This window comes from Ursus americanus, chromosome 26, assembly GCF_024610735.1.
Source record: "Ursus americanus isolate L20-20 chromosome 26, mUrsAme1.1.p, whole genome shotgun sequence".
NCBI lineage: Eukaryota > Metazoa > Chordata > Mammalia > Carnivora > Ursidae > Ursus > Ursus americanus.
In genome coordinates, this window is record NC_142152.1 from 8,779,659 (window position 1) to 8,805,773 (window position 26,115).

Genomic DNA, 26,115 nt, shown 5'->3' on the forward strand with positions numbered 1-26,115 from the left:
AGACACCGAATCACTCGCTTGTCCCAGCCTATGCTATTTTTTATATATTTCATACTGATACATTCTTCCCTATTGGACTGCAAGCTCCTTGAGGGCAAAGACCATGCCTTACACGTCTGCATATGACCCAGAATATATTGTACTCAAATACATGCTGGGTGGCTAAGTGGTCAGGATACAAGCCCCAATCAACCACAAGCCAGTTCTTCCAGGCTAGTCTGGAAATATCTGTCTTATATTTATTTACTTTCACGCAAAATTGTGTCTTATCTTCGCAGGTGAATTGTACATATAGTCACTGAGGCTTCACAGGACTTGGCCCATAGTTAGCTTTCTATAAATAAATACTTAACACTTAGATTTCTCAGAACAGTCTTTACCAAGAGACAGAAAGTGGAACTGGAAGTTTAATCCTCTCAAACCCCTTGAAGACCCATCCTCGGGGCTGTGAGATTCCAGGCATGATTGGACAAGACAGCCCCTGCCTGAAATCTCCCAGAAGGTGGCTATAAGTTTACGGGGGCGAATTCTGGAAACAGTGGGAGAACAGACCCCCTCTGCCTCGGTTTGCCCTTGTGTTCAGACATAGCTGGTGGAGATGTGCGGGCTTGTGTATAATGGGCTTGCTGCTTTATTTTTATCATTCATCACAGTCACCATTTGAAACTGGCCAGTGTGAACATCCCTAGGATTGACCATGACAATCAAGGTGGTCCTGAAAAGGGGTCTTTGTGTCAACAAGCTGGTCTCCTGCTTTCTAACTGGACAATGTATGTAATCAGGTTGAGGAAGAGGCACTATCCATTCCTGGCAGGCACAGCCCTCCCCAACATCCCAATACATTCTACTCCTCCCTTCCATTTACCCCCCCGTGCTACCCCTCCTTGTCCTTTGAAGGCATGTGAGCTGGTCCCAGGCATACAGCTCTTTGGACTGAGCTTGTCCCGTCTTCCTTTCTGGTGATTTCTGACTTTCTTATGACCAGCAGCCGGACTTTGGGTTTGTTCTCCCCATCGACCGTGTAGAGAAACAGCCCTTAGAGAAATTCCTCCCAAGATCAGCAGTTCTAACTGCTCAGCAGAGTTACCTGGAGGAGAGTTTAAATAATATGGCTCCATGGAAACTAGCCCCAAAGACTCCAATTTAGTCAGTCTGGTGATGTTCAATCAGCTATATAATTTTTTTAAAGATTGATTTATTTTAGAGAGAGAGTGTATGTGCAGGAGTGGGGGTGGGGTGCAGGGAGGGGTAGGGGGAAAGGGAGAGAGAGAATCTCAAGCAGACTCCCTGCTGTGCCCAGAGCCCAATGCGGGGCCTGGATCTCACGGCCCTGAGATCATGACCTGAGCCAAAATCAAGATGCTCAACTGACTGAGCCGCCCAGGTGCCCCCAGTCAGCTGTATTTTTGAAAACTTTACAGATGACTCTGATGCACGGGGGAGTTGAGGAACCACTGGACAAATTCTAAGCTCTGTGAGATCAGAAAACATGTGAGTCTTCCCTTCTGCATCCCCCAGCAACCAGCACAACGCCTGGCATATAGCAACCTCTTATAAATGAGACCAGTAAATAAATGATTGATGGGTGATGGATCAGAAGTACTGTCAACCTGTTGTCTTACTTAAAGGTTAGGGAGGGCCAGCAGGATGCAGAAGGCCAAACCAGTCACAGTGGGGGTAGGGGTTGGAAAAAAGCAGGGAGGGGGGGTGAAGAAAACTGGGTCATTTGCGCCCCACGTGGGAGAACATGGCCTCTGCCCTTGAAAATGCTGCTAGGCCCCTGTATTGGGACTGACAGGAGTTCTGCCTCCAGTCCCGCCTAAGAAATCAAATCTGATTGATCATTTGTTAAAAACCCTCCAAGGAAAGCAAACAAAAACCCAACCCAACCCATAAAACTCCCTCCAAAGCCCTGTATTGTCAGGATAGTCTACACTCCTTTCTCTGCTCACAAGTGCCTTTCTGGCTCTTTCCCAACTCATCGCATGCTACTCACGCCCATCTCTTTACCCCCATGGCCACCCTGCCTTCTTTCAGGCCTTACACCTTGTGGGGTTCTCTCTGTGGGCAATGCTTGTTGCCCCCAGTCCCCATTTCCTCTAGCAAACTCCAGCTCAACCATCAAATCACAGCTTTAAAACATCACCTTCTCTTCCCCCAGAAGACTGTCCGCTCCCTGAGGGGCCAGGCCAGCCTGCTGTGTCCAAAGTCGAGCCAGCAGATGCTCCAGTGTTCGTGCAATGAAGGGAAGTCGGGACGAGAAACCAAGAGCAGACACTCAGGACTGCTGGCATTGCGTGAAGCTGGATTCTGCAGACACCAGCAAGCTCACTGATTTGGACCGAGAGAGGAACTGGGCTCAGGGGTGGGCGGTGTGTGGAGAAGAAAAGCAAGAGAAGGTGGGAGATTCCACAACAGACCAGAGAGAAGCCAGAGGTTTCTGCCCAATCCCTCACTGGGGTCAAAGGCCGTGGGACACCGACTTCTGTAGCCACGCTCGGCCAAGGCAGGCTGCCAAACTGGCTCGACGCTGAGAAACCGCGGTGGCCGCACAGGCGTGACGCGGGGGCCGCAGGTGGGAGCAGCCGCGCTGGGCGCGGGGGCGGGGCGCGCCGGGAGGCTGCGCTCGGACAAGGTCAGGTGCACCGCGCGGGCGGGGCAGGCTCAGCGAGGCCAGTGCTGGAGGCAGCTGATTCGCCTGCTTGACGCGTGGATGCCTTGATTTGGTCTGACAAGTAGAGGCTGCTGTGAGAAGCGGCCTGGATTTTTGACATTCGGCAAGCTAGAAATAACCAGCTGGGCTCCTGGCGCTGTGGCCACAAATGTCTTGCCCTTCCCAGGCGACGGCCTGATTGAAGGGGGCTTTTTGCTTAGGGAAGACCAGCTTTCTGTGTGCCAGGCCTGGGTTCTAGTCCAGGCTTATCTTCTAACCCGGTGGTTTAGGGGAGTCACTTGAATTGACTGTAGCTCAGCTTTTCCTCTGTAAAATGAGGTTGCGGATAGCTGACCCCTTTTCGCCTCTGCTAGAAAATGATTCTAAGTGGCTGCCCTGTCCCTCTGAATCCCATGACCTGAACTTGATGTCTGCTGCTTCTAGGAGACTTGCACTCGAAATATTCACTCTGGGAGGGGCTAGAAGATGATCCTGATTGAAAAGGTGCTGGTTAACGTTTTGTAAATCAGGGACCCTATGAGAACCCATAGAAATCTATGGGCTTTCACCCTAGAAAAATTTACCCACCAACCACACATTGCTTACAACTGCAGGGAGTTGCTAATTTAAACCCAGACCCCAGGCTTGACACCTCCACTCTTGTTGAACTCCTCTTCTTGCAGATAAGGAGACTGGCCTAAAACAAGCCCTCCGGGGCTTCCCCCCACCTTCTAATCACCATACGTGTGAGCACCTACTTTCTCTGTTCAACCAGCCTCCACACCATCCCCCACACTTGGGCATTCTCAAGAAGGAAGTTGTCCTATTAATATTTATAAAAGGCGTGGGATGCCCTGTAGCAGAGAAAGTGAAAAATAATATCCCCCAGTCTGCAGAGCATGGCCCACTGCTTCTCTCCCAGCTTCCTCCTCATCCTTCCCATAAGCCCCAGGGTTGGAAGGGGGGGCCATTGAGTGGGAGCCCAAGCTGCCACAGCAAAGTACTCGTCACCCCCTTCTGAATCCGCACCATCAACACTATCATATAAAACTTCCTAGTCCAACATCAACCAGCAGCCACCTGTCAGGCGGCAGAAAGAGCCAAAAATGTTTTGCATAGTGGCTTGCTTGCCTCAAGTGTCTTGTTACAAATTGTTTTCTTGTGCAATGGGGAACTACCGGGAGGGGCTTTTTTAATTTAACTGCAAGAAATAGTTCTAACAATGGATGATTCAGGAGGCTAATCATTGGGTCTCACTCCTACCATATTGTTTTGATAAAGTGACATAGCCCAGCTGGAGGTAGGAAGGCAGTAAATAAAAACCTAACCCCTTGCTACTCAAAATGTGCAGGGATCCGTGGCTTCAACATCCCCAAGGTGCTTGGTAGAAGACCAGAGTGAAAGGAGATCCGCATTTTAAAGTCAGGGGCATCTGCATACATGGTAAGTTTGAGAGCCCTGACCCAAAGTCGCTGATAGTGGTCATGTGTGGAGTCCCGGGCATGTCTTTCTCCTACCTGGGAAAACCACAACAGATGGGTGAAACTTCTCCAAGCTCTGTCTGCAGGACATGATGGCCACGCTCGCAAAGGACCCACCTCCTTCCCTCCACTAGAGACCTCATCCACCGGTTTGCAGAGTCACCCACCTTGGGCTACTTTTTTTTTTTATTGTTTTATTTTCTGGGGAAACAGAGGTCTTCTATTTGGAGATGAAAATGACAAGGGACCATGTCCTACACAAAATCGAATTTGGCTTTAGCTTTAACAGGAGCTCTGGCCTCAGTGCTGCTGGTGTCAGTCTCGAGGTCTAACTACCAAATGCGTTAGGGAGAAGGGAGAAGGATCACCCTGGAGCGGTTCATTTGCACAGCCTAGCACTATTTTCATTGGCCTTCAAAAATGAAGGTGCAGAAACCATGGGAGGTAAGAGCAGAGAGCTGGACAGACTTGCAGAGTGGGACAGACAGGGGAAAGATGGAAGTGCAGAAAGCTACCCTGGGGAAGACAGGCTTGAGTGACACCAGCTGAGACAGGGGCCTGATCTCCCAGGAGACCCCTCCCTGCCTATTTGCTACAAATACTGGGGGCTTGTGGTTTAAAAAAGGAGAGCTGCTTGGCCAGCTTATAGCAAATGTGATGTGGGCACCTCGCTGCCGTCCTGACTTTTAAAGAGGTCAGAAGCAGACCAACTGCAATGTGTCAGCTGCTCTGTTTGCAGCCTTAGAAAGACATCCTTGATCTTTTATTGTCCTGCCTTTGCTCCAAGCTGCAAACTCTCCCTGGGGAAATGGCTTGCCTTAAAAGAGATGCCATTACAGCTGAAGATGTTTTAGCTTCACTTCCAATCTCTGACTCGGCATGGAAAGTAATTGCCATTGCGGTGGGCCATGTGCTTCTATTCTCGCCTCTTTGCCTAGGTGAACAGAAGCTAAGTGGACACAGCTGCTTAAAATTTGCTGGAACTTCAGCATTTCCTTGGAGAATGATTCAAACAGGAAGGATAACGAACAGTAAGCAAAAGTTCACAGTCCAAGTGATAAAATTTTTTTTGTTCCTTTTTTTTTTTGGCCCTGATTCAGCTGGCGGAACAAAGTGATTACTACTTGGGACCCTGGATTAGTGAGAGAATCCAAGAGGCACTGGGACTACATAGCATCCTAACATATAGTGGAAAAGCAGAACAAAACTTCACCCCCAACACCTCACTGCCAGGCAAGCTATTATAGATGCCACAAAGGGATTTTTTTCCCCCAAATGGTTGAGGAGAGGCATCCCACGTGGTGACAACGCTAACACAGACTCTCGGCCCCAGGCAGCCTGGTTTCTGTGGGTCCAGTTACCTACAGTTTGGCTCACTTTGCCAATCCATTTTTTTTCCCCTTAAAGCTCAAACTCACCTCGGGCAGGAAGACTTCCTGAATGACCTCAGCTCATAGGGATCTCATCCTTAATGCAAAGGAAAGTCACTGCTCGGGAGCAGGGTTGACCATACCATCACACTCTCGTTTTTGTGTAACCTTGGATTTATTCTCGAATTGCCCTGTTCTTGTCCACACAAATACATCAGTAGCCTTCTGTGTTTCTCATCTCCTGTTACCCCCCAAGCTCCTCCTGTAGACAGTCTGTGCTCAACCAATGTCAGTTGGGTCTAGAAGACAGTAATGTCTAGGTGGCAGGTCCTTGGCTCATCCATCTGAGACCCAGGGCCTCATGGGCAGACTGAGAAAGGGCTAGGACTATTGACTCAGGGACATTCTTGGCTCTGTATGAATGCTTTGTTTTAAAAACAAGGGTTTTTTGGCCTCCAGTGCATTGAAGAGACATAACTCCATGTCAGCATATTTTAGAGTATCTGCTGTATTGGACCCCACCGTCAGGCCAGAGTGCCCCCACACGGGACTCCCTCACTTCGCCCTGTGCACTCCCCAGAGACGGGGCAGGTGATGGAAGGTGTTCAAGCTGGGTCTCTGCTTAAGGAAAGTAAACAAGGAAGTTTGGGATTTCTTCTCTTCTCAAATTCCCCTGGTGTTCCCAGCACCCAAAACAAAAGAATGGATTTGTTTTATTCCCAGGTATTAGTGCTCCTCCAAGAGCAGGTGGTGGGCTAGCTAGAGTGTCAGTGGCCATTGCGCAGTAAGGCCCACAGGTGTGGACCACAGCAGTGCTGTGGATTTCCAGAGTAAGTTTGCTATCTTCCACTTACATCACCTTCATCCTAGGGAGATGGCTGGATCTTGCGTCTGCTATGTGCCAGGCCCTTGGTAGGCATCAGAAATACAATGGCAAATAGATACTGCTTATAATCTATGGGAGAGTCTGGAAGTAATCCAATAATTAAACAGGTAAGCCTGTGATTACCAACTGTGATAAAGGCCCTAAAGGAAAAGAATGGGAGGCTCGACAAGAACACTAGGTTTTATCTGATCTAATGGAAGATTTGAGGAGGGCTTCTCAGAGGAAGTGATATTTGAGCTGAGCTCTGAAAGAGCTTTATTTAAAAAGTAAAGAGGAGTAATGAAGTGCTCAAGATAGAAAGAGCTGGGTCACTAGAGGAAATGCAATAGGGTCCTTGAGGCTGGATTGAAGGGAAGGAGGCAAGCAGGGATCCGGAGAGGTAGGGAGGGGCTGGATCACAGGAGGACGTGTAAACAGTATTGAGGAGTTTGGCTTTTATTTCAGAACAGTAGAAAGCCCTTTTAAGCAGGGAATGAGAACATTAAATTTAAGTTTCCAGAAGATTGTTCTGGTGAGACAGTGGTGAGCACAAAGGTCATTTCTCTGATGCCTTCCAAGTGTCCCACGTGTAGTGCGATGTACCACCCAAGTCCTGCTTCAGTACGTCTGAGCTGGTGTGGGTTATGCCTCCCCAGGCCCACGAGAAAGCCCTCAGGGCTTGTGGAAAGGTGTGGGAGCCCTTGCTGGAAGGTGTGGGAGCCCTGGTAAAACTCACAGCTAAGGCATTCAAATCTGGGCTGCTTTATTTCCATCAGCATTTTGCCTCCACTCCCAAGGAATAAATCCTTAAAATTATAACCCTTGGGTCCCCATGCCCAGGCAGGCTTACTTCTGTTAGATCACAGTAATCACGGCTTTGACTGAGAATTACCGATTCCAAATTAAATGATTAGCCCAAGGTCTATGGATTACTCAGCTGCCACACCAAGGACAGCTTCCCAGTTCCCTGCACACGAGGGAGGATGTGCTCCCCAGGAATGCTGTCGGGGGCTTTGAACGTGGGTCACCGAGAAAGAGACGGAAGGAATCTGTCTTTCCCCAAATGCTTGCATTTGTTCTTTGGTATTCTCATTTACTGTAAGGCTCTGAAGTTCCCAGGATCACCTTCTGGGGTGATGAGAAACTCTTAGAGTGGGAAGTGATTCCTTGTGTGAAAAGCCTTTGTGACCAAGTTTGGTTCCGCCTGAGCCGTGATCATCCTTTGTGGTTAATGCTAGCTTTCTTGTGGGCTGTCCCACCTTACCGCTTCCTGAAGCCGCAGGTACAATTGAAACAGGCATATGAACAACCCCTGGGTTGCCGGAAAGACATCTTAATTCTCAACAGGTTTGGATCTGAGAAGGGATAGCTTGTTCACTAGATTTGCTTTACAAATTTTGCACTGTTGGCGTTTTGTGTCTGGGCCTTTCCCTGGCCCTCTGTGCAGAAATGACCCCAGAGTTACTCATCCTTCTGCATTTTAAAGGAATTCCAGGAGTGCTCAGACAAGCTGCTGAAAAACCTGTGTTATTTCAGGACTTTTGAGCATGGATGTCTCAGGCCCTAGTAATGCCATTGAAATTAGAAATGACTCTGCGCCAGAGGTTGCATTCGACTTCCATCAGACGAGGTGGCAAGGCATGTGGGGCTTTACAGGTGGCTCCCCCTGGAAGAGAAGAGCTTGAAAAATTGGACTCACATGCCCCGCTTTGTCCTTGTAGACAGAATGTCCTCCCTTCAACCCACTTCTCCTTCCATGAACTGATCTGTCCTGACAGCTGCCAAATTAGCCCTCTCACCCCTGGGGTTGCTTTGGCACGACCACAGATCTTTCCTTTCAGAGTCTACTCTTCATTTAAAAAGTTTTTTTCAACCTTATTTCAGGGCTGAATTAAACTGATTTAAAACCCTTCAGAGGGAAGGGTAGTTCCAACCGGCAAAGGGTATGCAAATCTATGGTACTGCAACTTAATTATTCACCAAATGTAAGTCTATATTTGAATACAGATGATCTATAAACACAGAGGTCAGAGGGAATTCTGTGATGTCTGTTATCATTTTTCTACGGTGGTTTTTCCTTCTAACTCATGCACCATGGAAATGTCTCCTCGACTCTGTTCCTTCAAATCGGAACCGTCCCTCGGTTTGGGTCTACAACCTGTTCACTGAAGGACAGAGCCCGAATCCGGTCTAGAGTCTGCTGGAAAAGAAAATGGAGTGTTCCTCCTTCAGTTACTGACTGACCATCCCATCTGTCACCAACTGATGGAGTGGCCTTGGGCAAACCACATGACCTCTCTCTCCTTCCTTTCCTTGTTTGCAGAATAAGGAAAATATTGCTCTTATGCTGCCACAGAATTATTGTAAAACTTACTTCATTTGCTGTATGTGGGTGAACTGGGCAAAGGGTTAAAATAGTACGCAAATATAACCGTGCTATTATGTGAGGCAGTGTTTCCCATCCTTTCTCCCTATGCTCCCTGGGAAAAAAACAAAGGAACAAAATCCTTGCCAAACTATGTGATGGCAAGCCTGATGTAAGTCCTGGCCAGAGTGGAGAAGGCTGGCACCATCGTGGGATCCATGCAAGAGTTCCTGAGAATACACAAGCCCAGCGTCTCTGTCTTGTTTGCTTTCTTACGCCATCTCCATAGCCTGGACCTCATGTTGGTCTGGAGGGAAGTCTTTCAAATTCCTGGAGACGTAGTCTGCTACATATGAATATAAATGCTGCAAAGAGTTTTAGCCTGGCTGCCCGTATTTGGAGGGCTTGAAAACACGTTTGTGTGTGTGCTGAGTCTGACACCGTCTTTCTTACACTGAAAATTCCTGGAGTCTCTGCCATCCATTTTTTGTGATGCAGTGACTTCCAGGCAATGAGCAAATGCTTCCGTGGGCAAAAGGGCTGTGGTCCCAGTACTGCTATCCATGAGCTGGCAGGCCTGGGGAATGGATCGCAATTTCTCTGGGCCTCATTTTCTTAAGCTGGAGGTTTTCAATGATGTTCAGTGAAACCTTTTGCAGGGATGAGGAGTTAAGATGGACTCGATGATGAAGATGGCAGTGATGATTTGGCATCGTTATGAAATGTGGGGTTCTAGAGGAAGTTCGAACGGTGCTGTCTACTAGCACTATTTTCTGTGACCCCCCAAATTGCACCAGAAACTTCACTGATTGTTCCCATCAAATATTTACCTTCAGATAGTCAGATTTTTCTTCTTTTATCCTTCAAAGCTGATAACTGTCAGGGAGGAAAGTTTAGAAAGAGGTAGTCGCACTTATGTCTGGCAGATTAGGAATTCTCAGCCTGACCCATCCAGGCTAGAAAGGTTTCCTGTAGGAAAGAGCTGTGACCGGGGTTTGGTCAGGTGAAATAGGGAGCAAGGCTGGAACCCCCATAAGCGAAGCCATCTCCCCAGAGATGATGATACTTGGGCACAGCATATAAATTGCAGGTCGTTCCTGACCCTCTGTACTTGCTAGTGGTAAAATGTGCACTTCCAGGATCAGTCCAGGTTCTATCTTCCGAAGTCATTTTAATTAAGATAGACAGGATTTGACATAAAATAAAGAGGCAAAGAATTCATTAAAAACCTAAACTGTGCTATGTGGTAGAAGCGCCATAATTTGCTAGTCTCCTTCTGGCTGCCAATATGCTGCGAGTGCCATCTGCCCAAGAGTCACTCGGACTTTGTGAAGTAACACAGGACCAAGACAATGGGTCTGATGGGTCGGGGAGAGTGGCGTCCCAAAGGAGCCTGGCAAAGTGAGTCTGCTGCAAAACGAGCAAGGTCCCGAACAATCCACATGGCCTGCCCCATCTGACCCACACAATCTACTGAGAAACCAGGGACATCACACACCTGGAATCTGTATTCGCCTCTTCCATCTCTAGCAATGCCTCTCCACGGTGCCACCTTCCCAAGGCCTTCAGTCTAGAACTTTCTCCTTATTCACCAAAAAGGTTTACCTGGCGGCGGAGAGATCTTGTGAACATGTAGGGGCTGGTAGATTTTTCCCAAAACCCATTCTTAAACTCTTCTTGAAACCACACGTTGCTCTTCCGTCTCTTCTGTCTTCTCACTTCTCTCTCCTCCTTCCTCCGCACTCATGTTCACTCCTCGGTGATCCCACGGTGCTTCGCCATATTCCTGCTTTCGTCCTCCACCGTCGGATCTTTCTCTATAGTGTTGAGCGTCTGGAAACAATCTGTCGGTCATGTGTTGACACTTCACTGTTCTGAAGTAAAGAGCCCGATTTCGCAGGAAACATTGAAAATGAGATTGGGCTGCACTGTTTTGAATCAGGGCCCATGGAGAGAGGAGTCAAAACAAAGTATTATGAAAGGCTTAGAGAAATCCCAGGGTCAAAACTTCTTAAATAAAGTTTTATGACCTAGTTGGAATGTGGCACAAATTGCCTTTTTGGTTCATTTGTTTAAAACAATTGTGTGACATCATTGTTTAGTCACTAGTCTGTGTTTATCCCCAAGGCAATTCCTAACGAATGGTGCCGGCAGCCCCGAGATGCTGTTTCATACACAACAGGCATTGTGGTCTCCTCTGCTCATTTGCAGGACCTGCAACTTTCTCACACGGCAGGTTTTTGTTTTATCCAATCGGTGAAACTGAAAATCTTTGGAAGGGAAACTAAGTCTGGCAAATCACTATCCCTCTTGAAATTCCTTTTTAACCCATGAGTTTAGTAGATTACTGGTTTCCAAACATATGGTATAGTGAGTTTGTTACTACTTTTCATTATTGATTTCAAATTTCATTGCACTATAATCAGAGAATATGGTCTCTAATATCTTTTCATATTTGTTAAAGTATCCTTTGTGATTTCAAAAGAGGTAAGATTATATAAATATGTATTTAGGTCTAATGTTGAATATAAGGGCTTTTTCCTACATATATAGTAAACTTGTTCAAATCTTTTACATTCCTGATAAGGTTTCATTTTCCTTGATCTCAGTAATCTACACTATGATTATAGATTTGTTGATGTCTCCTTATATTTCTCTCAGCCATGGTTTTGTAGTTTTCAGAGTTATGCTCTTAGATGCGTACAGGGTCGGGAACGCTACATGTTGGTGGATTATTTCCTCTAATATTATGCAGTGCTTTTTGCCTGAAATTCTATTTAGTCTGATATAAATATTGTCATACCAGGTTTCTTTTTGTTATTATTGCATGGTACAGCGTTTTAATTCTTTTATATTCAAAGTTTCTCTTATGGTTTTGTTTTAATTATGTCTCCTATAAGAGGCATATAGCTGGATTTTTAAAAAATCCACTCTGATAACCATTTTCAGTAGATAAATGCAATCCCTTTATATTTATTGTGGTATATTTGAATTTCTGCCTTCTTATTTTGGGTTTTCTCCTTACCATAATTTTTTTTCTTTGTCAATTTCTCCTTTTCTGCCTTCTCCTATATAAAGTTTCCATATACTTAAAATGTTTGAATAGGTATAAATGTATTTGTTGATTAGAGTGATTTCCTTTAATTTTCTAGGCATACATATTTAGCCATAAACTTTTTTAACAAAGGCCAGAGTTATTCAGAATTTCCATCCTTCTATTTACTATTGCATAGACCTAATAGAGATTAAACATGGTATTACTTTCCCCCTATCTTATTACTGCTGTGTAGAGCTTGAATTGTACTCTTTTTTTTAAATCCAAAAGTATGTTAATATGTATGCCCTCATGGTCAATAGTTATCAATTTCTGTTATCATTATTTCTTGTATTTCATGCCTCAGGCTCACTTTTCTTCTTAGTGAATAACATCCTTTAATAGTTCTTTTAGTGGAGTTTTTTGCTTTGTTATTGTTGATAAGAAATCTGTTATGCAGTTGTCACTCCTTTGTAGATAATATAATATTTCCCCCTCTGGAAATTTCTGAGCTCTTCTCTTTAATGTTAGCATTCTGCAGTTTTACTTCAGTGTGCCTAGCAAGCATGAGTTTCCTTTAGTCATCTTAGGACACAGAGTTTGAGGACTCTTCTCTTCTTTCAGTCATGGAAAAGTCTCTGCTATTTACCTCTTCAAAGACTGCTTACCTTGTTTCCTTCTTCAGAACTCCTATTTGCCATGTGCGGTAGCTATTCAAACTATGGTCCTTGTCTTTTTTCATATCTTTTCTCTCTCTCTGTCTTTGGCTGTGTAGGGGTAAATTCCTCAGTACTATTTTGCAATTCTTTAATTCTCTATGTATTTGTGTTCAGTCTGAGTTTATCCTATTGATTGAATTTTAAATTCAAATTACTATCATTTTTAATTCAAAGATTTCAAAAGCTTATTTTTCATAATTACAAAATTGATTTTGTTTATGCCGATTTGTGTTTCATATCATCATGCTCTTTAAAAAAAAAACAGAAGCTAGTCCTTTATTTCTTTGAATACTCTAAAACATACTCATTTTAAAAATATTTTTCAGGCTGTTCCATAGAATAATTATTATTCAGGATAAATAATTTGTTGACTTACTTCATTAATGTTAGACTTTTTTTGAGTAGGGTTTAGAATCTTGATCTGCAGGCTCTCCAAATCTTATTTGGGAAGATTTTTACTTTCTTCTCTTCCTACTTTCCCCCCAAATAGTAGTTTCACAGTTGCCTCACTTGGTCTCCGGAGCAGGTGGGGCTTCTGCCTTTTGGTGAGATCGGGGCACTCTAGATCCAGGCACTGAGCCAGCAGGTAGCTTTACTCATTTCCCATTCACGAGACTGTGTCCAGGTCCTCTCACTTTCCCGGGCTCACTGTTTGCCAAAGCCATGATCCCAAAGAGGAAATTACCAGATTCTAGGTAAATGTTGAAGGTAGAATTAACATTATTTCCTGGAACATTTGTTGAAAGATGTGAAAGCATGGTTATATTGAGGTTTGGGACCTCAGGAATGGAAGGACAGAGTTGCTATTACCTGAGATGGGGTAGACTGAGGGTAGAGCAGGTAAGGCAGGGGAAAATTAGGAGTTCATTTGAATTCGAGGTTTCTGTTAGACATCCAAATGGAGATATCAAGTAGGCTGTTGGATATATGGGCCTGGAGTTTAAAGAGAGATCTGAGCTGGAAATTTAAATTGGAAGTGGCCAGGATCTAGGTGATATTTAAAGCTGTGAACATGTGTAAGATCACCAAAGGAGTGAAGATGGATAGAGAACAGGTCCAACGATGGAGTCTAAGCATTCGCCAACATTAAGGGTTTGGGAAGATGAGGGGGAACCATTAAAAGTGAAACTGAGAAAAAAGAAAAAGCAAAACTGAGAGAAGTGGGCAGTGAGGTAGAAGGGAAACCAAGGAAGGGTTGTATCCTCCCACAGAAAAGAAGAAAGTTTGAGAGGATCAACTCTATCAAAGTCTGCTGGTAAAATTCAGAGTGAAAACTGACCACTGGTTTTAGCGAAGTCGGTAGGGGGAGGTGAGGGGAGGATGCCTGATTGGACGGTAATACTTGGCAATTATTTTTAAGCCTCCTTTCATGAGCTGTTGACATTGGGAGCATTATCTACTTCCCACCACCCCTTGGCTTCAGCAGTAAACTGGCTTTCATCCTCTGCCTCAAGTGGAATTCCCTTTACTTTGCAGAGACCAAACTCCCAGTGCCCACTCCTTCACTCCTGGAGCACTGTACATTTCTGGTTTGTCAAAATATTTGTCCATGAGCCAGCTGCCCAGTTTTTATTTCCAATTTTATTTCTTATTACTATGAGTTTAGAGCACCAAAATTGTATAAAAGCATGAATTGGTGGAGCCATATGGATTGGCTGGAAGTTCCTTACACTCTGCAGATGTTCAGATGAACATTTTGGGTGGTGTGTAGGTAACTATTGCTGTGGAACAAACAACCCCCAAACTTAGTGGCTTAACACAGCAGCCATTTATTTCAGTCATGATTCTGCAAATCGGCAGTTTGTGGGGGGATCAGCTGTGCGTTCTTCTGGTCTTTGCGGGGTTCTTTCATGCATCCGTGGTCAGCTACAGGTCAGCTAAGGAGCTCTGCTTCTGAGAATTAACTGTCAGCTAAAGCCAACGGCGGGGTGGGGGGGTGAAGTTGACTTGGCTATGTGGTCATTCGCATAGCTTAAGCTTGTTCCCATGGTAGCTGGACAGAATTTAAAAGAGAGAACTGAAACTCACCAAGTCTCTAAAAGGCTAGGCACAGCATCACTTCTGCTCTGATTTACTGGTCAAAGCAGGTCCCATGGTCAGCCTGCATTCAGAGGGTGGAAAATAGATTCTATCCCTTGTTGGGAGGAGATGGAAAATCACATTGCGAAGGGGCATGAATACAAGGAAGGAGATGATTTTGACCATTTTTGCAAACAAGGTACTACAAATGGAGTACGGAATGGACTGAAATTGTTGTGGGATGAATTTGAATTAAATGTAAGGAGAAAGGATGTCAACCCTGGAGCAGACTAGGAATTTTTGAGTGTTGCGAGTGGAGGAGGTAGTAGTAGAGGCTGTGTATCAGATTCAGGACAACCGGATGAGTATTTGCCATCATCAAGGTATGTGCTGGGAGCCAAGAGAGAGTCACGGTGGAACTCCTTCCTGCCTTTCAAGTAGCTATTACTTGAATAAGGAGCACAGGGCAAGTCAGCTCTAGGACAAGGCAGAATATTAATGCTAGAAGATGACTGGACAAGGGGAAATCTTTGGAATGAGGTAAACTTCAAGTGTAGGCTGAAAGGAAGAAGCCATGGAAAGATTAAAGACTCAAAAGAGACGAAGATTACAGGCAGTGGTTGCACTTTGGCCAGCATTTTTATTTAATAGGTAGAAAGGCCAAAAGGCTGAGAAATGCATCAATCCTCAGGAGACAAAGGGAAAAGAATCCAAGTTCTCTCAACTGATTTTTTTTTAAGTTAAACCAAAAGGAATTTATTGCTTTTTATTTAAAGAACACTTGTATCAACAAGAACTCTGTATACCTCAGCAAAGATGGGTCCTAGCTTGTGGTAGGTCTGGCAGAGCTTCAGGGTGTTACCAAGACACCCCCTTCATACTATAACCATCCAGTTGCCGATGTTCTCAGTGCCCAGGCCAAATGAGGCCAAGAGAGCTTAGAGGCTGGGACTCAGAGGTTGCATTGACCTGTGGCTCTTTAGTCCCGAACTCCAGCAATCCCAAGGGTTTCTTTTTTGTGGACTTAGTTCTACAGATTCTGCAGAGCTGAAGACCATTCCCCAAAATGTTTTTTGGCTACTTTTTCATCTGTATAAACCACTCAGTAATTTTTTTTCATATGATCAAAATGTGACCAGGATTTCAATTCTCTGAAGTTATTGTCTACTCTGGCTAACTCCTAGGTTGAAGGCAGGGACTGTGGCTGGTCTTCAATGTGTCTTAAAGGGCCTGAGGACCTCAGCCTCCAGGGGAGCCGGGTCTATCCAAGACATTGCTCCTCACTAAGGCTTTGTTCTCCTTGGAAACCACCAGAACTCCACTCACTGGAGCCAGAATGAATCTGGCACAGGTAAGCCAGGCATTCCCATAATGCTCGATATTTTTTTCCAAGGGTGGGGAGAGATGATGCAGAGATTAGTCAATCACCCCAATACAAAAACTAGTGGTCATTTTTTGAAATAAAGAGGAAATATTTAATAACTGTGTTGTTCATGCTTCTATCTTTGAAATGAATTCAGTCCAACACCAACACTGCATGAGTGTAGATATTTGTTACATGAAAGATTCTATTCCAGACTCAGGGAAAAGCATATATGGAAACAATGATATTTGAGTGCTATTCTGTACTAGAAACTATGTCTTATCTTTGTTCATTCACCACATCTAATTAATTCATCTGTCCCTTTAGTCCTGCCTTTAAATTTCTAGGATCCAATCTCTTCTGCATTCCTACCACCACCAACTTAATTAACAACTCCATCATCTTCCAGTAGGATTATTGTAATAGCTTCTGTTTGGGGATGAATTGTATTCCCCTACCCAAATTTGTATGTTGAAGGCTTAGTCCAGAGTACTACAGAAATGTTTATTTGGAGATAGAAACTTCGAAGAGGTAATTGAGGTAAAATGAGGTCCTGTGAATGTTACATCATCCAATTTAACTGGTGTCCTTTCAAGAAGAGGAGATTAGGACACAAAAATGCGTAGAGGGAAGACCACATGAAGACAAAGGGAGAAGATGGCCACCTACAAGCCAAGAAGCGAAGCTTCAGAAGAAACCAACCCTGCTGACATCTTGGTCTTAGACTTCTAGCCTCCAGAAATGTGAGAAGATAAATTTCTGTCATTTAAACCATTCAGTCGTGGTATTTTGTATGTCAGCTCTAGCAAACTAATAGAGCCTTCTATCTCAGTCCTTGGCTTTCAGTCTTGTCCCTCTCAAAATCAATACTTCTCCAAGTGGAATTATCTGTCTCAATCACTGGTCTCTGTCTCTTGCCTGCTTAAAACCCTTCAGCAGCACCCACCTCTCACTGTAGTGTTTTCCACATTTAAGTTTTTTGGAATATTTGTTATTTAAGAAGTCCCCCAGGTATGTAAGAACCCCCTAGTTCTCCAACTTGAAGGGGCACTGTGTACATTTACATATTAAAGGCTCCAAGACGTTTTGTGGTCAAAAAATCTGGTTAACTTGTTTTCACCCACTGTTTGCCAAATTTAGCTGACTGTGGAATTTTCTTCTTAGTATAATACACGTTGTATCCACTGCAACTTTGTTCTGTAATACAAACTAGGAAATGCTGCCCACAGTCAAGTCCACATACTTTGGCATGTCATGCAAAATGAGGATCGCCAGATTTAGCAAACAGAAACATAGGATGCCTCGTTGGACTGGTATCATTTGTTGTTTACCGGACATTCAAATTCAACTGGATGTCCTGTATTTTATCTGGCAACTGGATAGAGGACCCTTTGTGACCTATAATATGGTGAACAGACTGAACCAAAATGAATTTGGTAAGACTCTTTCCCCACTTACCATGCTGGGAAGAGATGAAGTGACCCTTCGTGACCTATAATATAGTGAACAGACTGAACCAAAATGAATTTGGTAAGAACTTTTCCCCACTTAACATTCTGGGAAGAGATGAAGTCAAGGTTGATTCATGGCTCTTAGTTAGAGTCCTTCAATTTGCCATCAACCCTTGTTGACTGAAAGCAGTGTCTTTCCATCCTGGTTACACATTTGAATCTTCTGAAGAGCTTTTAAATATCTCACAGCCTATCCCAAACCCAGGGACTTAGAATGGGGGCTGCTTGGTGGAGACTTTGAAAGATGGGGTGGGGAGGTGAGTGAGCAAAGCAAGGGTCTAGGGAGCCAGATTTAAGGAGCCCCTCACTGTTGGGCCCGACCATGCACTTGCACAACCCTGAGAGTGAAGGCCTCCTTAAATCTGTGTCCCGTGCTCCTGCTGGTCTCACCCTGACAGGCCCTGTTAAAAGAAGTGGGTTGGGGGAGGGGGGGCGGCACCTGGGCGGCTCAGTTGGTTGAGTGTCTGCCTTCAGTTCAGGTTGTGACCCCAGAGTCCTGGGATGGAGTCCCGCGTTGGGCTCCTGCTCAGCGGGGAGCCTGCTTCTCCCTCTCCCTCTGCCTGCTGCTCCTCTGCCTGCTTGTGCTCTTTCCCTCTGTCAAGTAAATAAATAAAATCTTTAAACAATAAATAAATAAAAATAAAAGAAGCCGGTGCAGGATTTCAGAGAAGAGCTTCTGGGGATTTCTAAGAAGCCCTGGGTCCCATCTCTGTATTTGGTTGCTTTACAAGGAAACGTGAAGCTTTTCCAGCAGCAGACGTGAGCTCTAGCCCATAAGCATGAGTCAGAAGAGGCTTCACCAGGCCAGGTTTTCCTGAAATGTAAACTTGCAGCTGGCTCCAGTTTCCTCTAGAAGGCCACTCACAAAAATTATCAAATGTTTGGGTGCCTCATTCTTTTTCAGTTGAGGCTGATGATGTTTGAGTAGCTTCTAGTCCCTGGCAGCCCATAACTTCTGTTTCATATTCAAGTATGGTTTAAACTTTCTGAAAATGTAATGAAAACATATACTTCATTTCTCTCTCCAAGGTTTTATGGATTCTCAACCCCAGCCCTCCTCCCCCTCCCCACTGCTTTCTGCCCTGTCTGGCCAGTAATCTCACACCCCGTGACTGGCAGTCTGGTCAGAAAGGCACACTGGAGACAACATGTAGCCCAGCTTGCCCAGGAGCCAAGGCCAGCTTCAGGAGGCCAGCTCCTTGAACCGTCTCTTCCTTCGCTGATGTCATGAGCAATCTGCCCCCGCCCCTCTGCTACTGGCTGGCGGCCAGATCCTTTAGGTTAATTCCCAAAAGGCTCTGCAAGTTTTAAAACAGTAGGGAAAGAAACTTCGTAATTTTCCAGTGCTGAAAAAGGACGGTAGTGGTTGATGGGAGCTCCCAGCACAGCCAAAATTAACTTCTTTCTATTGTGATAAGTGAATGATTTTCAATGATGTTCTTCTTATAATTGGGTTCAAAAGGACCTCCTCAGAGGAAAATTTGGAAGAGAAGAATACAAGGGAAAGGGTAACACAGGGCAGTGTTTGCAGCAATTTCCTGGCAATATCAAGATCACAGAATTATATGGGTGTATCTCACTTGGCTTAACAGCTGTGTCCCTGTGAACTTTCCCATAAATGGAATTTTTTAAAAAATGAAATCACTATAAGAACACAGGGAAAGATTGCCCAAATAAAGGAAGGCTTAGGTGCCATACTTTATAAAGTAAATTATCCTTAGATAATGTACATCATCCCTCCCCCACACACACACACATTGATCTTTTCTTTATAAGTTTGAATTTTTCACAGGCTGGATTTTCATGAGGTAGGGGTGACTCTTACAATGACAACAGCTCTGAGGTCACAGCTGTTCTCAGGCTCTTAAACTGAACTTTTCCTGATGTGCTCTGGCAGTAGGAGTAGCTGCTGGGTTCTGTGGAGGCTTTTAAGCTGAGAAAATCATCTCTGTGGGTAAACTGACCCAGAGTCCTCCTTGTCTACCTCCAGCGTGATGTGGGCTCTGGAGTACCCAGAGAAATCGTCAATGACTGGCCCCTGGAGAAGTTGTTGGGGATATGCTGAAGCTAAACATGGCCAAATCCAACACGAAGAGCAGTATGGTGGTGCGTATAGAAACATGAGCTCTGTGGCCAGACTGCTCTGACTCCCTGAACCTCAGTATCCTTATCTGTAGAATGGGGTGATATGATAGCACCTACTGCAAGGTAACACCTGGCATACAGCAAACGCTCAAAAAGTGTTGTCTATTTTTAACTTGCCTGGGCTAGCTCTACTGGAGCACAGGGGAAAATATCAAAAGAAGACAAATGCTTATGTCTACCGATGAGTGCTGGTCCACGCCAGATACGTACTGAATACTTTCATTTAATCTTTGTATCACAGACAATGCACATTAATATTATCCCAACTTCCCAGTGAAAACTAAAGCTCAGAGAGGTTAAGCAATTTTCCTAATGTCACACAGCAGATGAGGGACAAAGCAGGTGTTTGAGGCCAGTGCCATTGTTCTTCCCGCTGTGTCTCAGACCCAAAAGTGACTTTTCAAAGATGAAGGTTTAGGGCCTGGAGGGTATTTGGGCTTAGAAATAAACTTGGTTCTGGACGTTCCATCAAAAAGAAATAGAGGGAATTCTTTGAATTATTCCATAAAGATTGATTGAGAACGTACAGTGTGTTGACACTCCGGGTACAAAGGTGAATAAGGCCTCACCCCTGGCCTCAAAGCCCAGTGGGGAAGATAGTCATGTAAAATTACAATAAACCCCGGGCAGCGTTAGGATTTGGGCATGAAGAATGTGCTCCTGGATCTGTAAGTCAAACAATGACCAACTTTACTGAGGAAAGCTTCAGAGAATTGACATTGGAAGGCTTTGCAAGTGTCATCTTATCGAATCCTCCCCCGTTGGGCAAACAGGTGATGTTATGACCCTGGGGCAGAGACAACTGGGTACCCAGCTAGGACTTAGTAAAGTCCCCCTCTTACTTGTGAAGAGAAGCCTGACTTCACTTGAGCAGGCAATGTGGGCAGCTCAAAGTCTACATTTTTCTACATTTTCCAGACTCCCTTGTAGGCAGCTAACCCTATAATATGGAAGTAAAGTTCACTGGGTTGGATTTCCAAAAAAAAAGCTTCCTAAAAAGGGTGTGGGCTTACATGGGCTTCTTTTCTGACTCTTTTCCCCTGCTTCCGGCTGCCTGCCTGGAGCACAGATTTGGTGGCTAAGGATCCAGCACCAACTTGCGACCTTGAGAAAGGAAGCCACAAGCTAAAGATGGCCCGGCAGAAGGACAGAAGGAGCCTGGGTCCTTGATGACTGTGACTTGCTGTCCCAGCCTCACACGGCCTCCCTCCAGACATGTCTGTTTAAATGAAGGAAAAGTAAACTTCTATCTTGTTTAAGCCTGTGTTATTTCTGGTTATTGTTATTACTCTCTGACCCAGGCCCTAACTGGCATACACCCCTGAGGCTGTTAGGTGGTGGTGGTGCTGGGGTCAGAATTCAGGCAGCTCGACTCTCCAGCCCCCATGCTTGCCCACGGCCCTGGACTGTTGGGGCGAGCCTGCGGTCTGAGCGCAACCCAGGAGCCTAGAGTGTCTCCTTGAAATTCTAATCTCTTGTTGTCAACTGTTTGGCCCTGGCAACAAGCACACAGCCTGACACTCAGCAGGACTCAGTAATGTCTGTTGAATGAAGACAACGAGTAACTGCCCCTCAACCACTTCCCCAAGGAACTATTTTTCAGAGGGGTTCTAGAATGATCCCTGCTTCTTGCATTTCCCCAGGCTGGTATCAGTGTGAAGCTCGTGAGAAATTCCTTTTTAAAAAGGAAAAAATAAATTAGAAATGACAGATAATAAAAAGTTAAAGATATACATAAAAATCCCTTTAAGTAAAATCCTTTTAATGATAAAGCAAAAAATGGGTTGAAAGTAAGTTGTTATCTCAAGTCTCCTTTTCAAAAAACTAGTTACTGAGTGCAAAAACAACAGACGTGACTTTATAAAAAATTGAAAGTCTTCTTATAACTCTCCTTCTAGAACAGATTGGTAAACATCCCTTCAACTCTTTTTCTAAACATAAAAGCATTAAAAATATAGGGTTATAAAAATGAGCTCATGGTATATATACTATTTTGCAACCTTTGCTTTTTTTTCAGTTAACATTGTATCTTGGACATTTCTCCATATCTTGCATTTACATTAATCTGGTTCTATTTAAGGCAGGAGAGTATCCTTAATCCTAATGATCCCCTTTTAAAAAAAAAGTGTCTGGCTATATTGGACCTTGCTGTGTAAAGTGTCATCAGGTGTTTACAAGAGATGGTTGATGAGAAGGACATCAGAGATTAACTCTCACCCCTAACAGGAGTGAGCTGCTCCCTGGAGTTGTCAGGCTGGCAAATGTCCAGTTTTAGAAAAAAACAATACTCTAGGGTCAGTGTTTTGTGACAAGAAGGCCATCAGAGCTAGGAACAAACAACCTGGGCGGGACCGGTCAGGAGAACCAAGAAGCTTCTCGGATCCCTGAAAACAGCTGCCTCTGCCACCTTCCTGGCCGCACAGATGCTGTCCTGGAGGTGGGATGGGGGATCGCCTGAGAAATCCGTGTCATTCCTCGACTTCACAGGAAATCAGTCCTTGCCTGACTTTCTGCTAGGGCACGGAGAGCTTGCCGGGTGCGGGCAGTCACCATTCCCGACTCAGGAAGTGGGAAGAAAGTGGTCAAAAAAGGAGGCCAGCAGGTGTGGCCTCGGCGCTGGGGCATTAAGCTCTGGAAGGGGGAATGGTCAATAGGAACCACGCTCCCACCGCCCCATCAAAATTAAACAAACATAACGTCCACACGATTATCCCAAACCCGTGCATCAAGCGGATTACAGCTACTGTAACCTGAGCTTGCTCGGTCAACGTGGAGAGCAGCTGCTGCAGCGTGGGCAGCCGGCCGGGCTCCACCGAGAACACTTTGGGGAGGATGTGAGTTAATCACCCAGCAGGACTGTGAAAGAGGGAAGGCGGCCCAGAGGTCAGAGCCCAGCGGCACAGACGCGCATACCTGTGCCAGAGGCTGTGTTGGTGGCTGCCGTGGCTCCGACTCGGCGGTGGCGGTGGGGGCGGGGGGGGGGGTATTAAGAAGATCCACAAAGGCATGGGCTCAGGAAGGAGAATGGGGCAGGGAAAAGAGTGCGGTGTGACTGGCTTTTGAACCTGTGTCGGGGAGACTGACTTGACTAGCTGGGCAACAGGGAGCAGCTGTGTCTGGGGCAGAGGCATCCCTGTGGGGAGCCAGGCAGGCCGCAGCTGCTCCTACGGGGCCCCTACGTGCCCTGAGCCTGGAAGGAAGCTGCTCCACCTGGAACCTCACCACCCGCTCTTGTGCAAGCCGGGTAATACACACCCAGCGTGTAGCCAGGATGACTGATGGACTGGCCAAGTACAGGATTTTCTAGCTGACTAGCTGGCCCAACTTGCATTTCTTCCTCCAAGATGGCAAAGCAGCCGGGCCTGACTTGCAGTCCCGACTGTCAACGGCCTCCGGCCAGAGGTCAGCAGGGTCACCTGGAGCTGCCCAGTGTTGGGGTCTCAGAGCGGTTGCAGTGAGGGCTAACACACGCCGTGGGGGGCCCTGGGGCGTCTCCGTCAGAGGATGGCACCGAGAACTTACAGGAGCGAGGCTTGGTTCAGGGGGTTTGGGGGGAGGGCTCAAAGAGGTGGGACTTTGCTCTGGATTAGATATTATCAGAAGCAGGGGTGATTCTATGATTGGGTATCTTGATTATTTTCATGTAAAAGGCTAAGAGGAGTGAGACAAGGCTGAAGCTATAAATAGTTAAGAAATATCAGTCACTCCTATAAGCCAGGAAAAGGGCATCTTTGGTCATTTTGTGGTTTGGACAACGTTCTTATTTTTGTCTGAGTCCAGGCATGATTATGGAGTAATCTTGTTTTTGCTCTGCTCCATCAAGGTCTCAGGGCAGCCTTGTCTGATGTTGGTGTTCTATGGAAATATTTCTGTTAAACAGGAGACTGCTGAGGGCCAGCCTGCCAGCGCCAGGCTGGGTCCTACATCTGAGGGGCAGCTTTTCTCTTTCTCAGTTGGAACTGAGGTCTGCGTCTCAAAGTAGCCAGAAACCCTGGAGAGAAAAGAACTTGAGGGCTTGCAATGTTCATGTTTTAAGCGGGAACTCCTGGAGGAGAGGCTTCGGGAAACCAGGTGCTCCTGATGTAAGGCTGCCTCTGGTCTCTTTAGTCAGGCAACACACATTTATTGAGCACCTAATATATTCAGGCACTTGGGATAGAGCTGTGACCCATATGGTTTTCATGGAGTGGACATTTTAGTGAGGGGCACCAGAAAATAGGAGGGAACAATGAAGAAGATATTCTTAGGTAGTGATAAAGTTATAAAATAGATAAAATTAATTGATGGAGTTGAGAATGATTTGGGGTCCACTTTGGAGGCCAAGTACATCCTGCCTGAGGAGGCAATGAGAAGGTGCAATGTGGAATTTTGCAATGAGAGTGTGTCTGGCAGAAGAGACAGGATGTGCCGAGGCTTCTAGGAACAGGAAGAATGTCTCTGGAGCACGGTGAGTAAGGAAGAGATAGGCTAAGATAGGTCAGGCACATGGGCTGGGTCAGGCAGCTGGAGGACAAACGAAGACTTTAGAGACAAGAACCGCAGGACCTCACATCTCCTGAGACAGCAGAAGTTGGTGACATATTGACCTCTCTCTACATCCTAAGGCCTGTCTCTTAACCTGCCATAGCCGCTTTTCTCCGAGCTTGGGGTCTGGAATACACCAGAAATCATCTGAAATTCTCCTTACCTACTCTAGGTCGATCACTGTTTGGGGGAGTGTTTTCATTTTCTACTGCTACCGTAACAAAATGTCGCCACAACTTAGTGGCTTTAAAATGACACCAATTTATTATCATTCTTGAGATCAGAAATTCCAAAATCAAGGTGTTGGCAGGGTCTTGTTCCTTCTGGAAGCAGTATCTGTTTCTTCTGGAATTATCTTTCTTCTAGAGGTTGCCTGAATTTCTTAATTTCTTGGTTCTAATTTCTTGGCTCCTCTATCTTCACAGCTCATGATGTAGTATCTTCAAATGTCTCTCTCTTTCTGATGCCTGCTTCCATCATCACATCTTGTTCTCCTACCCTCCAGCCTCTCTAAGGACCCTTGGTTTACATTGGGCCCACCCAGATAATTTGAGATAATCTCCCCATCTCAAGATTCTTGACATAACCACATCTGCAAAGTCCCTTTTGTCACCTAAGATAGCATACTGACAGGATTTGAAGATTAAGACTTGGTCATCTATGGGGAGCCATTGTGTCTACCATAGGGAGTCATGCAGAGAGCAGAGAAGTGAAATCTGCCCCAAGCCATTCTACTAATGGGCTGAATCCCTGCCCCACCTACCTCAGGAAGTTATTCTAAGTATCACATGAATTACTGTTGTATAATTGGAAAAAATAAGTGCCATAAAATCTAAGGAACAATTATGAAGTATTATGAATCCTATGAAACATGAATGCAAAAGGGGTGTTCTAGATTAATAGAAAACACTGGAACTGAAAGAGCCAGGTTTGAGTCCTGCTCTCCAAAATACTTGCTACATTAATTTGGGCAAGTAACTTAAAGTCTTTGAGTTTCATTGGGTGTAAAATATGGAAAATGCTTTCAGCTCATAACAGCATTGTGGAGTTTAAATCAGGTAACACAGGCAGTGGTGCTTTGCGAAATGCTGCACAGATATTCTTTGTTAAATATTTCATAGGCAGGCACCCAAACACTGTTTCCTAGATGCACAATGGAACCAGACAATAGGACAGTACCTATCAGACAGTTACCAACAGGTTTTGAATCTCCACTGTACGGAGTGAATGAGAAATAAAGAGGAGACAATAAACAAAGGGCCTCTCTCATTCCCTCTCTCCTCAGCTACTGAGGGGTCAAAAGGCAGCAGGAAGAAAACGGTAGCATCTAACCGGTTATTCAGAAAAACACAAGATATGCCAATTGAGACTACAGACTCTCCTGGCAATGAAGAGGTTTAGGTTTAGGCTGACATTCTCTGGAAAAATCCTATTTGGTCATGGTTAAAACATGAAGTTGCTCAAGAACGGCCTTATTCATTCAGCACCTATTATGTAACCATGAGCATAGCGCTTGATTACAAAGGGGCATGAAACACACGCTCTCTGAGTGTGGTCTCCAGACCCACAAATACATTCACTTATTCATCGTGCCATTTTTAAGCATGGACCCGTGCACTAGACACTGTCCTTGGTGTTGGGGACACAGTGGGAGTTTAAGGCAGAAAACCTCCCTTCCCTCATGGAACTTCTAGTTTAAGAAGATAACAGTCATCACACGATTTCACAACTGAATGTAAATTTCCAACCCAAACCTTTCCAAGCCAAGGTTCAAGGTGCTCTGGGGGCTCCCCCAAGGAGTCCTAACGTGACTTCTGAAAACTAACCATTGAGCTGAGATCTGAAGGCTGAGAAATTGTAGTCAGAGGAAAATTGATGAGGGAAGAGCTTTCCAGGCTGAGGGAGCAGCACACACGAAGGCAAAGATGAAGCATGGAATGTCTGGAGGCCTCAGAGAAGGCCAGTACGTCCCGACTGTGCAGGTGAGAGGGACAACGGTCAAGAATTGGACTGCAGAGGTGGGCAGGGTCACGCCAGCTACCTGGGGCACTGAGTGAGCGGCACAG